Source organism: Accipiter gentilis, unplaced genomic scaffold (assembly GCF_929443795.1).
Source record: "Accipiter gentilis unplaced genomic scaffold, bAccGen1.1, whole genome shotgun sequence".
Classification (NCBI taxonomy): Eukaryota; Metazoa; Chordata; class Aves; order Accipitriformes; family Accipitridae; genus Astur; species Astur gentilis.
Genome location: NW_026060989.1, coordinates 73,262 through 85,614, shown reverse-complemented (window position 1 = coordinate 85,614; position 12,353 = coordinate 73,262). Strand labels below are relative to the sequence as shown.

General features: G+C 45.7%; 1 protein-coding gene and 1 long non-coding RNA gene across 28 annotated transcripts in view; one reads left to right on the top strand and one right to left on the bottom strand.

Moving 5' to 3' along the window:
- The window catches only part of LOC126037256 (uncharacterized protein DKFZp434B061-like), a 306,771-nt gene that overhangs the window by 222,356 nt on the left and 72,062 nt on the right, over positions 1-12,353 (top strand). The window lies entirely within an intron of this gene.
- On the bottom strand, positions 694-2,552 carry LOC126037257 (uncharacterized). The gene is made up of 3 exons (XR_007505574.1): positions 1,949-2,552; positions 1,747-1,859; positions 694-840 (listed from the first exon to the last, which is right to left on the bottom strand). It is a non-coding gene; the product is annotated as an uncharacterized LOC126037257 (long non-coding RNA).

The window sequence follows — 12,353 nt, the reverse complement described above, 5'->3', positions numbered from 1 at the left end:
ACAATGTTGTTATCAAAAATGATGTGCTTTAGTTTCCTATAAAAAAGCCAAAACACTCTGGGGTTATGCTTCATTTCTAGCAAGACTGTGCATACCTCCTTACTTCTACCAGAACTACCTTCTGGATAGGAATGAATCAAAAAGCAGAATTAGATCCCTTAAGAATTCCGTCTCCAAAATATCTCTGGTTGCACAACAAATTATTTCCTGTGAATAGCCAATGATGCAGAGTCCCCCTGAGCATGTCTCCAGCTGACTCCCTTAACAGAGGTACAAGAGCCCCAAAGCACAAAAGACACCAAAAAAACCCCATGGAAATACATGGGGGGGAACAGGCAGCAGCCATGCCCTACAAGGACAGGCCAGGGCAGGGCAGGGGGGCAACAACACCCCCTGCAGTCATGCAGGAAAGGGTCAGCAGAAGCCACACCCCCGCGGTTTGGGGTGGGGGGGAGGGGGGCTGCAGCCACAAATGACACCAAGAAAACATGGAACTTCAGGGCTACACAGCGGGTGGGGGGAAGGGGGTGATGCCCCCACCAATCGGCATGGGAAAAAACTCACAGGGAAGGTGGGTTAGATGGCTAGTTTGCGGTGGTAAGATATGTGCACAAGAACATGCACAGGCTGGGGGGGGTCATGCATGAGGTTTACCTTCACCAGGGGCTCCACCCAGGTAATCCAGAGTAGGTAACCTCATCTGGGATAATCTGCAACAGCAATTCCGCTCTGGGTTCTTGACCCAACACCAGATAATCCACACTGCCTGCCCCATGGAGGGGGTGCTTCCCACAGGATGGGGCATCTGTTGAGCATCACCACACCCTTATGACAACACATCTGAAAAATTAAAATCACAAACTGTATTTCAGCATATTAAGAAAATAACACCAAATGAGTAGAGGAATTCCAGCAAAGGGGGAGGCTAGCAGCTGCCCTAATTAGGACTCGAGCTAAACAGGTCAGCTCACAATACAACACTTCCTTTAGAATGTAGACTGATGAAAACTGGTTTGCTGTTAGATAACTGTATAAGTGAGATTTGATAAATGATCATGTATTAACATTATTGTTGAAACAGTAGACAAAGGGTACCTGGGGACATAATTACAAAAGTGTAGTGAAGTGACTAACTAGTAATTATTCATAAGTTTTGCAGTTCTTTGCTCTTATGACTAGATGTTCCTGTACGCTAAATGAGAACAATGCTGAAACTGACCACATGTGATTGAAACTGCATTAAGCTTCAAGATCAAAGAACAAGGACAAGAATAAAGACTTCGAGGACAGCCAGCAAGAACTTCAAATAGGTCGGTGGTCGCAAAAGCAGCCCTTCATCTCAAATGGATCCTTCATTGCGCATGATCGGATGTAGGCAGTACTATGATAATCGGTTGCCGTCGTTTTTATGTATATGTGTACTAATCTGATTAATAAGCAATTAGTTATTCTATATAACCTGTTTGTGCTAAAGCTGTGGCATGCACACTAGGTGGAACTATCCCCCGTGCATCCAGCACTGCAATGAAGAATGCCCGCTTTCTAAAACTCCAAAACGAGTCTTAGGGAGTTTCTTTGACCAGCTTTTCAGTATCAGAGGTACAAGGGAGGAAAGAAAAAAAAAAAAAAAAAAAAAAGAAAAAATGGGCAGGGGTGTGGGAAAGAGAAGGGACCAGGGGAGGGAGGGGCAGGGAGGGACCAGAACGCCGAAGAGGGGAGACGGGGCCCCGAGGGCCCAGGGCTCACCACAGCTCTTGTTCTTGGCACTGCCAGGAGAATTTGCCAGTTCAGATGCTTCTTTCTGCTCCTCTCCCGCTCCCCACCTCTTCTGTAACTCCGGCAGCACGGCCATCCTCCCCCTAGGAGTAACACAGGTCTTGCAAGTCGAGGCTTCCTAGGCACGGAGCCTCGCTCGCTCGCACGCTATGTGGCCGTGCGGCATACGGACCCTGCGGTGCACCTCAGCAAGCCCCAGGGTCTGCTGTATCCCTCTGCATGTGGCATCAGGGTTGCAGGAGCGACAGCAGCCAGGCAGCAGACGCTGGCGAGAGATTTACAACAAAAAATAACGCCTGGTTCAGGTGACAGCCTGAAGGCAGGCCACAAGAGACCCAAAGCTGCTTCGTGCCGGAGGGGCAGCTCTGTTCGGCAGGAAAGGCCGCGGCCCAGCGCACCAGATGCGAGCGGCCCACCTGCAAGCTAGCGATACCCCGGCGACCCTGGGGCTCGGTCGGGGTGGGCACCTCCGTGCTATCAGAACGCTGCTCTCCTAATCCTGCACGCACGCAAGGCTTCTTGCGCGGGGCTTGTCTCTTATCGAAAAGACGCTGCACAGTGTTACTTACCGCCCTGCCCTCTGGCGTGCAAAGTAATCAGACGTGAGGCAGGGAAAGCAAAGAGGCCTGTCGGGATATTAGATGTCCTCAGCAGAGGACCATAGAGCCCTCGAGGTTCCATCTTTGCTCCCTACAGGAGCGTGGCTCCGCACTCCTTGCCGCTCCTGCCAGCAAGCGTCACAATTGCCCTTTGCCGCCTGCAACACGGCCCCAGTACTGCCGCTTACAGAGCGAGAGGTGCTCGCTATAAAGCGGCGATGAAGAACAAGGACGGCCCGTCGAGATGGCAGGAGGAACACAGAGAGCCTCCAGCATTAGCCAGGCAGGGCTTGCAACTCACCTCGTGTCCTGGTTTAACGCCAGCCGGCAACGAAGGCCCACGCGACCGCTCACTCGCTCCCCCGCCCCCAGCAGGACGGGGAGACAAGCGGAAAGGGCAAAAGTGAGAAAACTCGTGGCTTGAAACAAAAACAGTTTAATCATCATGAAAAAGAAACAACAACAACTTGTAAGGAAAAGAAGGAAAAAAAATTACAGAGAACATGGTGCAGGCAGCACACCAGGGGTCTGGAGCCTGATGGATGATGGGGGGTGGTGGTGTGGAATACGGAGGAGGGAAAGGAGGGAGGCAGGGCAGGAGACAGGAGAGCAGGGGGCGCAGGGGGAAACAACTCACGTGGGTTAAAAACTCGTGTGGGTGAAGGGAGTGGGCTGGAGCAGGAGATGGGGGTGTGCATGGGGGAGACACGGACATAGTGGGGAGGGTAGGTGAGGGTACAAAGGTGCATGGGGGGGTACTAAAACCAGATGTGCTGCTTCACAGAAATACGGTCCCACCTGAATTCAGTAGTAGGCTTTCTTCTGCGCTTAAACGTTAATCAGGCATTTAAAAGCTTCAGTAGACTTGCAAACTGAAACCTCTGACAATTTACGTAGTCTTCCAATTTCTGATATCCAGGATATGTGAAAATAAAACTCTTAATTCAACAGTTTTCACTGAGAATGATATGTGTTAACCTAAATCACACAAAGTGAATAATATCATGTTAGCCATGTAGCCTTTATTAAGAGGTTGAAATTACCTTCTCGGGATCGTTTAAGCTTCTAAGCGTAAAATAATTAGTGTAGCTTACAGATGTGGAAGAGAAATCTTTTGGTATCATAACCAAAGTAGTCTTCTCCTCTATGAATGGCAACACAATCTGTAATACTGCATCGACACTTCAAAACCCATTCTGTCTCTCCCCTTTTGTCATCCAATGTTGTCTTTTAGATATTTCAAGAAATTCCTTCATTGTCTATCCCATAAAATGAGAAGTAGATTATTACGGAAGAGCTCCACAGATAAAAAGTTAATGCATTAGACTAGCTGTGATATAAAAATCACTGGAGATAAATTTATGTGTGATGTTCTGATGAATTATCTAGTTGTTTACAATTGCTAGGACTTCTCTCAGCGGTAAATCACTGGCAATGTGCACGAACACAAGAAACTCTTCACGGGGCACATTCATCCTTTATGCAGTTAAATGAAGTTTTTAAATCACAAAAAGATTTGGCTGTTACAGTCTGTGTAAATTACATGATAGTAACCCAAACCACAAGACCATGTCTCTCCTACTTTGCTCTGTTGCAGAAGAATCTCAGCTTGCAAAGCACATCAGTTTTCTGTAACACAGATAACCAGGGTTCACACAGTCAGACTTTTCAGTTAGAAGGCCACAGAAAGAATCATAAAGAGACCAAGTATCTTTTCCTTAAGCATCCTGTTTACAGACAGCTATGTTACCTCCAAGTGCTATGAACGTTACTTTCTCTAAAACTATCTTCCATTTAGTTTTCCTTTTTTTTCTTCCCCCCCCCCCCCCCCCCGGAAACAATCTTATAGCTTAATCCTTATAGGATTTTTTTCAAGTTTTGTTTTTTTTTCTAATGAGTATCAACACATGAAAACTCAAGGCCAGCAGAACCAACGGCTGCTGAGCATCAAACAGATGCATCCACTCTGAAGAGCTTTCAGAATTCTGCAGCACTCTACCACATGGTTTCTGGCGACACAGCCTGAAGCAGGGTTTAAACAAACGATCCAGTTTAGTATCTGCCTGTAGTGCAAAGAATAGCAATCTCTTGGCCCACGATTTGGGTTTTATATAGACTTGGGCCATAAACAAATGCAACAGATGTAGAAAAACTGAAGACCGACAGCAACTGGAACGTAACTATTCTTTTTCCACTCCATCAACCCGTTGGAAAACTCACTCACTCGTGCACTTACGTAACTGAACACAAAGAGAACAAAAAGAAAGGCTTTTATTCAGAACAAATTAGTGTGTCTTTACAGGAAAGTAACAGTTTCAACTTACAAAACCAGCATCATCATTAGTGATGCACCTTTCCTGAATAAGGGATAAAAGAAGAGGATAACCATTGCTTTTACTGATACGTTCTTAATAATTAGCTGAGCACTTCTAAAGAGGAAGAACTTTGCTGCTTTCAGGACCGAAGTAAGAAAAAGTCTAAAGCATAGTCTTCCTGACGTGGGAAGACGTGTCCGCAAGAGAGGCACACGGTCCGATACAGAAACGTATCTACGTCTCGCTGAAAATTTGCACTCTAAGCATCACCAGCTTCTGCTTCCAGGGCAGTATACCACCAGCTTAACCGGAGGGTAGTAATTTTACCCCATACAAGAAGTCAGAACACACGCTATCCTTTAAGGAGGCAGAACAATAACCAAAGCAGAAAAAGGCTTAGAAATTAAGGCAAGATGGCACTTGCTCAGACACACAGTGAGGAGGTGCAAGCTGGGTAAGACAGCAAAATGGAGATTGTTCCTCATTCACACAGAGCTCATTTCGACTCGAGTTGGTCGTCCTCTCCTCTTCCCACAAAATTAGGAATGCTTTTACGCAGGAAGTCCTGACTTTGTAGCCATCTATGCCAACAAACAAAAAACTATTCTAGGTCTGCTCTTGTGGTATTTAGGAAGTTGCAGAATTCAGCTTAGGGATGCATAATCACAGTATTTAATTACTGTTTCAGTACTGACCTACCTACACCAGCAGATAATAAACTAAAAATCACAGTGCTTCTGATTTGGTATAAGCCAACAGACCTCCAGATTGTTTTCAGAGCATGTAAAGGTACAGCTCTCTGGGCATCATGGCAATCATAACTGCCAAACGACTTGACAAGCTTGTAAACATCCAAACTGCTGCAAACACATCTATACATACAATAATGGATAAAACGTAGATGCGTTCCACCTACACGCTTATGCAGGCAAACACTCGTGAGTTAAAAGCCACTGTATGAACCAGCTTACGGAGCGCTTAACAAAGCCAGTGATTCCCTTGCACACCTGAAGACCAGAAAAACATTCACCAAAATAAAGTTAGGGACATGCTCTTTTTTTTTTTTTCTTTTTTTTTTTTTTTTTTTAAACTGTAACGTGTACTAAGACAGCAAGATCACTTTTCCAGCGTCCTTCATACACACATATGCCCCAGAAGCTACTTGAAATTACCTTGTGTAATGGAATTGTCTGGAAAGCTCAGCTTAAAGTAGCTGAGCTCAGTGACTGATTGATTTACAGGTACAGAAAATAAATGCATGCAGCATTTTAACAATGCTGACTTACCAGTGTTATGTTATTTCCATTTAGCAAAATCTGGTCTAGCTTTGTGATTCTTCTGCCCTCAGACGGAGTCTCACTGAAGCAGCGTTAAAAACAAATAAGTAAGCACACATAACCAGGGACAACAGTTCCAGTTTTGATTACAGAATAAATCTCTACATTAAGATGGCAGTTGTTGGAACTAAGAAATGAATTGGCCACGCTGCAGCCTGATCTTGACAAATTGACCGCCTGGATAAAGCAAGCTATCTGGCAACTAAAAAGATCCATTGTACTTTTCTGCTCAGTACACCTAAAGATACAGATTCACCCTCGAAATCTCGGCCATTTCTTCAATACCACCAACACTCAGAACAGGTTTCAAATAGCAACGTGGCAGGACAAAGTAATAAATGCTTATCCTTAAGTCTGCTAACTCTCTAAGCCTTTGCCTAGACCTTAAGGAAATGTAAAAACAAACAAACTACTGCAAAGTTCAACACACAATCCACGCAAAGTTAAGGCTATCAAGTAGGAACCTGATTACAAGTATAAATCACGCAACAGCTACTCTATGACATGGATGGCCTGAACAGATCATCCTCTACATTTTAAGTCCAAGGTACAAACCCTTCAGCTGGCAAATATTCCAAAAACATAAAACCTCTTTGCTTACAGAGCTTACACAGTATTTTTCCCCAGGAAACCAAATGTTCAAGAGGAACAGGAGGCAGAAACAACACTTGCAATTCTGTAACGTCTTCTAGCACCGTATCTGAAAAACCAGATTCAAGGAAAATAAGGCCCCGAATTTAAAAATAAAACTATTTCCAGTTATTTCCATGTCACGCTGAGCTGTGATTTTACCTGTAAAATACAAAAAATCAGAACAAGACAACTGATCCATACAAAAAAGGCTCTCCTATCCGGTGAACTCAAACCTCTCAAAAGCAGTAACATCACTGAGCTGGAGCATAAACTGGACGGCCTTAAACACCTCCATCAAAGGATACGGACAAAGTCATCAAGTCCTAGAAGCGTTCCCACAATTTCTGATCGCTCTTCATCACAACATGAACGCGTGCGTGGACCTACGCATTTGTCCACAAGTTCTGTAGATTGAAAGGCACAAGATATTGCTTTGTAGAACATACATGTTTTCCAGCAAAAACCTTAACGCTGTGGCGGCAAAAAAAGTCATTGCCGCGGGCACTGGTGAAAAGCACAGAAAGAAGGCGAAAAAAAGAGACAGGAAAAAAACCACAGTAAAAAACCCGCTTCCTCAACTGCTGCCGGTAGGTACCTCCACAAGTTCCTGCGGCCGCAGGAACACGTTCCCTCCACCGAGAACCTCCCTCCACCTCGGTGCCGCCGGGCCACAGCACATCACCGCGGGTCTGCCGAGCGCCAACGCTCGTCCCCAGCCGGCCTTTGCAAACCTCCTTTGCCCGGAGCCACCCCCCACCCCGCTCGCTGCCCGCGCCGGAGACCGGGACGCCCCAGCGCCTCTCCGCCGCCGCGGGCAGGGGCCGCGCCGCTGACAGGCCCGGCCGCGGCTCCCGAGCGGCGGGAAGCCCCGCGGCCTCAGGCGGACGCCTGACTGACGAGCCCGGAGGGCCGCCGCGCCCGCAGCCCCGGCCCGGCGAGGATTTTTCCCTCGCCGGCCAAGAACGCCGGACGCTGCGGCCAGACCCGCGCACTTCACCGCGGCTGCGAAGGCGACGGGCTTCGCCGCCCGCCACCGCGCCGACGCGGGAGGGTGGCGCGGGGCCGCCCGGCCCGGCCCGGCCCCAGCCCCTGCCCGCCGGCTCGGCTCGGCCCGGCCCGGCCCCTGCCCGGACAAGGCCAGGCCCCTGCCCGCCGGCCCGGCCCAGGACAGGCCCCTGCCCGCCGGCTCGGCCCGGCCCGGCCCAGGCCAGGCCCCTGCCCGCCGGCCCCCCTCGCCCCATCCAGCCGCTCGCCCTCCCTCGCTTCCCGCCGCCTCCGCACACAGCCGCAGCCCCGCGCTGCCCGAGGAAACCCTCACCTGACGGCAGCCGCCACCTCCGCACAGCCCCGCACCCCCGGGGTGAGCTGAGCTGATGGGCTGAGCTCCAATCTCCCCAGAAACCTCTGCCCTGACACCAGAGTCTCTTAAAACAGTTTCTGACCTCTTTTGGCACGTCACAGGATAGTAACCCAAACCACAAGACCATGTCTGTCCTACTTTGCTCTGTTGCAGAAGAATCTCAGCTTGCAAAGCACATCAGTTTTCCGTAACACAGATAACCAGGGTTCACACAGTCAGACTTTTCAGTCAGAAGGCCACAGAAAGAATCATAAAGAGACCGAGTATCTTTTCCTTAAACATCCTGTTTACAGACAGCTATGGTACCTCCAAGTGCTATGAAAGTTACTTTCTCTAAAACTATCTTCCATTTAGTTTTCCTTTTTTTTTTTTTTTTTTTTTTTTTTTTCCTTTTCTTCCCCTGAAAACAATCTTATAGCTTAATCCTTATAGGATTTTTTTCAAGTTTTGGTTTTTCCTAACGAGTATCAACACATGAACACTCTAAATAGTTTCAGGAAGGTCAGTATTTGCTACAGTTGCACTTGATCCAACATCCCACTTTTTTTTCCACCAAGCAAAGGAGTTCAACCAAGTTTCTTTCAAGAGCCATACAGGAGAAAGTACAGATTCTGCTCTGTCTGCTAACAAGCAGGCGAAGGAGCTGCTACTAATTTGAATACTATACAGGCTCTGCTGTGCCCATTTTGAACTGGGGAAGAAAAATAGCCCTTCCTGTTTCAACATTTAGGTCCACTTTTTCTCATTTGCAAAGCAGATCCGCTGCCTTGGGAGACTGACCAGAATTACCTGGAACAAACATCCTTTTTGCCTAGGATCTGTTTGTTAGTTGAGAAAACAGTCACTATGTCCCTGTGATAATATGACACCATTTCATCACTACATTTCTGTCTCAAGGGGCCCAGCTATATTTTATTTTCCAGTAACACGGTATCTATCCAATTCCGGTCTCTGACTTAAGAGATGAGCAACATGCAATTTCTTCAATGTCTACTTATCACGTGAGGAAGTCAACAAACCTCTTTTCACAGTTACAAGCACTTTTCAAAGATGTGACAGTTCCCTCCGGTCATCAGCTGACCCTGAACAAGTTGGAAAATATAAAAGGATCAATAAATGTGAGAAAGACCTTTGGTATGAGGGAACCCAGACAAACCGGTGCAGCAGCTTTCTTCCCTATTGATTCGAAGAGAATGCTGTTTGGCAGCTGCTTCTACGGATAATCCACAAATTATTTGCTATTCTTCTTAGCCAAAGGGCTAAGGCAGTGCCATCAGCAACTTCATAATATACGCTGAAACAAGAAGCAGGTATTACAGCTCCAAGTCTGAGGAAACAGCATCAATGATTAAGACAGCTCTAACATGGAAGGCCTGGTAAGTGGCAGTGGTATAAGGCACTAGCAATTTATCAGGGCTCTCTTTCAAATGCTGGCATTTTCTGTGACTTGGATTTTGCCTATTATTATGAGATCATTACATCACCTATCACACAAGTGTAGCTTTGTTAACTTTGAAAGAAAAGCTGCTAGACAATATACAACACAAAGTTAGACAAGCGAGGGAAGTACACAGTGATGTCACAGGCAATCTGGAATCCGGCACCCGACTTGAATTCCTGGCTTTGAAAACCTCTCTCCAAATGACTTGCCATCCTTTCACTAAGATCCAGCAGCAGTTCTCTCCTGTGCCTCATGCTCTTCTGTAGTCAGCCAAAGCCCACGGAGCTGCACTGTAAGCTTGAAGACCAGGGTGCCAGCTTCGTGTCCTATTTCTGTCACCTAGTTCTTATGTACCGTTTCTTGCTAATCAAAAGGCCCAGTGAATCCTCGTCACACATCACACTTGAGTTAGTACGTCCAAGCATTATTTCTGCCACGCTACATTTGCACGGATTAGCTGCTGAACCCTCCAGATGATGTACTGCTTTTCAAGAAGGGTGTAGTATAACTGGTGAGGGTCTACAGTAAGTCCAAGAGGGTGCTCAACGATGTACAGGAGTCTGACTTCAAAGCATAAATTGAAAAACAGCCTCTTAACCTAGAAAGGGCAATACTGGAGAGAAAGAACAATGTTTAAACTCTAAAAGGTAGCTATAAGGAAGAACTTTTCTGTGCATCCACTGCACACAGTTACACGGAATCATGGGGCTTAAATTACAACCTGAAAAACTTAGGGTATGTGGCAATCTTTGCAACAGTAGTAATAATTACAGGAAATGTTTAAGAATAAATTAGGCAAGCGTTTGTCAAGAATGGTACAGAAAGTTGATCATTCACCTCTAGAATGAGAGCAACACTAGACTATCTTCAAAGGTTCTTCTTTCCCCACTGCTGTCCCTCTCCGTATTTCTACCCTCAAACACAAGCATCATCCCCAGCTCTGCACTTACAATTCTATCTGCATATGCACATGTCTAGAGATGCACATTTATTTCTTCGTTACACACAGCTGAAGGAGACTACTCAGAGCTAAGCCAATTTACATAAACAGCTTTTGAAAGTTAAACACCTCAGCTTCTTGCAAAACGTCAGCCCAACAGAACACCGTCAGCCCAACAGAACACCGGGAGCGGTATGTAAATCCTTATGCCAAAACTGCATTCTCTTAAATCTTATGAAAACCATCTCTAATATAAAGCCTGACTTGTCCATTTTCTGACACTCCCCTTCTCTGTCATCAAGGTACTTATTAGACAGTAAAGCAACTGACGGGGTAAACACCATAACTAGCACAATAGCTGACTTCCGTAGCAGTTGCATATCAGGTCTGAAGAAATGTGAGTTTAGTAGGTAGATACACATTCAGAAATGCACAAGAACTGAAAGGAGTAATCTGTAACTGGTAGACTAAGAACACTGCAATAGCATGCAATGTAAATCAACATGCACCTATAGGGAAGGGAAGTACAGAAACATTCTTCTGGATTGAAAAAAAAAAAAATATACGCAGCAATGGTAGGAAAAGGTACTTGGAACGTGCCACTTTCAATCCACTGAAACAATGTCTGCAACAGCAGTAAGAACACTGGCAAACTACCTTCTCTGTTCCACAGGGCCTTGAAACCCATACGCATTGTCTGTTGCCAGGTGCCCTTAGGAAACAAAGGCGCTGCGATCAGTAGAAGCGTGTAGAACACCGAAAATGAAACTTTTGAGTATGTCACATGCAAGATCCTCATTCTCCGTACAGTCTACAAGGTTACACAATTGTAAAATACTTTGTAAGAATGAGAATCCTGACGTTTGCCTTGGATTAAAAAAGTTTTAAAACTCCGTTTTGAGTTTTTTTTCCAAGGGTTTTAGAAATAAAAGCATCTTGGTAAAGTGATTTTCACACACTGCACAGACACAAGCAGTGTTTCTCCCACTGCGAGAGGAGTATCAAAATACTCTTATCTAATATGTTATAGACAAGAGTGACCAAGGTCACAGGAGAATCTGTACTTTCCCACTGATTACAAGGAACGGGCCAGCTGCTTTGTGCCTCCTATGCAGCTGGAGCATGCAGTTGCCTGGTAACTCGTTCCGACCTATTGCATCTTAATCACATATACATGGAGGAATACCAAGCTGACCGCTTAGGTTTATCAGCCAAAACAGTTTACAGCAACGCAATAGTTTAGAGCAATTCAGGAAGTTTAACACTGAATTTAGGTATGCGCTTATATGGTTTGACGAACAGAACTTTTATAAATGAAAGGGAAACAACAGGTGACTTTAGAGCATACAAAAGGTATAGTCTACAAACCAAATATCAATTATTAGCAATGTTTCCCTGTTCAAAGGGCATCACTTAATGTCTCAGACTCAACAAGCATGAACTGACAGACTGTTATGATTTGAAAATTTTAAAAAAGTTCTAATAGTGTGCCCAAAACAGAGCTGTTTCAGTGTTCAGGCTAGACTCGTTGTCTCCAGTAAATACATATCTTAATTCTAACACAGGATAAAAACCGATTTATAAATTTCCTCTTGTAAAAATGAAACTGTTCCAATCACCCTGTTCACTCCTATTTAAGATATTAAATAGGGCAAATCAGAAGTAACTTGAACCAATCCCTCCCACCCAGCTATAAACCAGGACCATATACAGCCCTTGCAGACTACACAAGACCCTGTCTCATTCCAGCCATATCATTAGCACAAGCTGTGCAAACCCATGCAAATCAACAGGTTTTCCAGGCATAAAAGCAGACTCCAACAGCAGTTAAGCCACTTCTTACAACTGACAATGTCATACTTCCATCACTGATTATAGCACAAGAACAAAAGAGAATGGGTCTTTATTGTCCTTCATGAACTTGAGGGGCTGCAAGAAACCAGTGAAGTTAC